The sequence below is a fragment of the Miscanthus floridulus genome, chromosome 18, assembly GCF_019320115.1.
Source record: "Miscanthus floridulus cultivar M001 chromosome 18, ASM1932011v1, whole genome shotgun sequence".
Lineage (NCBI taxonomy): Eukaryota > Viridiplantae > Streptophyta > Magnoliopsida > Poales > Poaceae > Miscanthus > Miscanthus floridulus.
The window spans coordinates 61,402,260-61,405,272 of record NC_089597.1 but is presented as its reverse complement, the minus strand read 5'-3'; the positions used below and the strand labels follow the sequence as shown (position 1 = coordinate 61,405,272).

General features: G+C 41.7%; 1 pseudogene; it reads left to right on the top strand.

Moving 5' to 3' along the window:
* The first annotated feature begins 1,397 nt into the window (after positions 1 to 1,397).
* LOC136523937 (aspartyl protease family protein At5g10770-like) lies at positions 1,398 to 2,275 on the top strand (annotated as a pseudogene).
* Positions 2,276 to 3,013: the final 738 nt, after the last annotated feature.

The window sequence follows — 3,013 nt, the reverse complement described above, 5'->3', positions numbered from 1 at the left end:
TGTATTAATCTTTTCCTTTTTTTCAAATGCAAGACTAATGGTTGAAACGAAGGGTCATGCAAAAGACCATCTGAAAGCAGTTCAAGAGTCAATAGCAGGATATCTTCTAGAAAAAGTGCTAAATCCCAACGGCGAGTTCTACTTTGATCTAAGAAACTAATGATGTAAATTAAATGTTTATTGATATCGTTATTTTCGAGAACAAGATTATGAAAGTATTGTATATATACATATATATCTATAATATAGTTTCATACTTTATTTGAATATTAATGCTCGAGATGAGAATTAGATGTAATTATATGCGTGCGTGTATTTATTATAGCAGCGTAGAATACGTACATAAAAACATATTATATATTAAACAAATATGTGTAACTGAACTGAAAACAATTAAACAAAAAAAAAAAGAAAAAGAAAAAGAACCTTTAGTCCTGGTTGGGGTTACCAACTGGGACTAAGAGTGCGGCCAGGTTTGCTCGGCTGGAGGGCCTTTAGTCCCGGTTGGTAACACCAGTCCCTCTTTAGTCCCGGCTCGATGACCCGGGACTGAAGGTTCCACCTTTAGTCCCGGGATCGTTGTCCCGGCGCGGTAACCGGGACTAAAGGCCGTTACCGCCCGGGACAAGTCCATTCTGTAGTAGTGTAATTACCCCCCTAAACTTATCAGTGAATAAAAAAGCATCCTCTCACTTAAGTATCAGACAATTTATCACCGCAACTTTCAAAATCGGATAAAATATCCCCTGGCCATTTCAATGTGGTTTCAGGGTGGTGGTTTTACTTACACATGGTCGTGGGACACATATGTTGGGTGGTCGTGTATTTCTTTTATATCAAAAAATCTTAACATTTTCATATTAAGTTGGATGAAACACAAACTTTATATGAAACTATAGAACTCAACGTGATCTACAATACCGTAGTAGGACAACTTTATTATTTGAAATTTTTTAGAGGATCAGATATTCATGTAAGTTATTAGATTTTAAAATACAAATTTTAAATTCTAATTTTGATTTTTTTAAACGAGCTCAGACATTGACATGGTCTATACCAAAGTTATTGGTCTCAATATGATCTATAACTTTATGGTTGAGCACCCTTTTATTTGAGATCGCTTAGAGGCGTAAATATTTATATTAAGTTATCTAAATAATAAATTCAAATTATGATTTTTATTTCAAAACGATGTCACTTGGAGACATGCTCTGTGCCAAAGTTGTAGGTGCTTGAAGACGTTTGAAACTTTGTAGTTGATTTTTTATTTGAGATCATTTAGGAGCTCAAACATTCAATATAATATGGTATGACAAAATAAATGAGGACATGTGAGACCTACTTGACACATCAGTCAAAACTGCCAACGAAATCACTCTATTTTAGGGGGGTAATTTATCCTGTCCCACGAGACGCTGTCGCTCACCTCCACGCAGGCACTCCCCGGGTTCGCGTTCGGATGCGGCCAGACAAACGTCGGTGGCTTCGGCGACGCTGATGGGCTTCATCGGCCTCGGCCGCGGTCGCGTCGCTGTCCGTCGCAAGCCGCCGCGACGTTCGGCGCCACCTTCTCGTACTGCCTGCCGTCGTTCGACACCACGCAATGGGTACCTCACCATCGGCTCCACTTACTCCGGCCTCCAACGACAAGGTGCAGTACACGGCGATGATACAGAAGAAAGATCACCCGTCGTTGTACTTCGTGGAGCTCGTCTCCATCGACATCGGCGGCTTCATCTTGCCGGTGCCACCGACGGTCGTTCACAAAAGACGGCCACGCTCTTCGACTCCGGCCACCATCCTCACCTACCTCCCAGCGGAGGCGTACATTCGCTCCGCGACCGGTTCAAGTTTCACCATGACGCAGTACAAGCCGGCGCCGGCGTACGACCCCCCTCGACACGTGCTACGACTTCACGGGCCAGAATGCAAATCTTCCTACCGGCTGTGTCTTTCAAGTTCAGCGACGGCTCGTGTTCGACCTCAGCCCCGTCGCGATCTTGATATACCCTGATGACACGGCGCCCGCCACCGGCTGCTTCGCGTTCGTGCCGAGACCTTCGACGATGCCGTTCAACATCATCGGCAACACGCAGCAGCGGGGGCACCGAGGTGATCTACGACGTTGGTGCGGGAGAAGGATCGGATTTGGCCAGTTGATTTTTAATATAACTCCTCGATGATAAATATATAATATTCAGTGAAGACGGGTTGTGTCGTTGGGAGTCATTTTGATATGCTCTTTCTTGTATGATTTACAGATAGGATAAAATGAAGCGTGCTGCAAGTTCTGAGTTTCCGCACAGTATTGCTTTTGTCTTGTTATAAAAATCTATAGTGAACTAGCATGTAAACCCTGCGTGTGTGCGTGGGAAAAAATAAGCAAAAAACAAAAAAAAAACGAAAAAAAATGATCTGCCAGTAGGTAAGGGACAAAAAAAAATAGAAAAGGAAAAAATATAGATACTATGGTATCCGTGAACAGTGCAAATCTCTTCAATGATACGAGTGGTTTTGATTATGGGAGATCTAAAAAATAATGGGGAAGAGCCCTATTTTAGGAGATGGTCCAAGAAAAGGAGGAAGTGGATTAATACCACACAAGGGACATTAGCGATGGACAAGAAGTTTGTTACAAGTAGTATCTTTTTAGCATCATATGATTTTGCCTTTGCATTGTAACCTAGCAAGTATATTGCATTTTAATTTTTGTATCTATTATTTGTTTTCTTTGGTTGTGTTGTCATCAGACACCAAAAATGAGAGATTATAAGGAATGGAGCTTTGGCCCATTTAGTTTGGATTTTAGTGTTTGATGATCAAAATGATCATTTGGACTAATATTGTTTACTAGTGCTTTTGGATATAGTTCAAACGGACGCAAAGTGACTTAGACTTAGGCAACGTGATGATACGAATGTTCAACACCTCAAGCAAGACATTAGAAGACATGTAGAAGACCTACAAGAACAAGCAAGAGTCCAAGACAAGAGGGAAGAAGCCTGGACAAAGA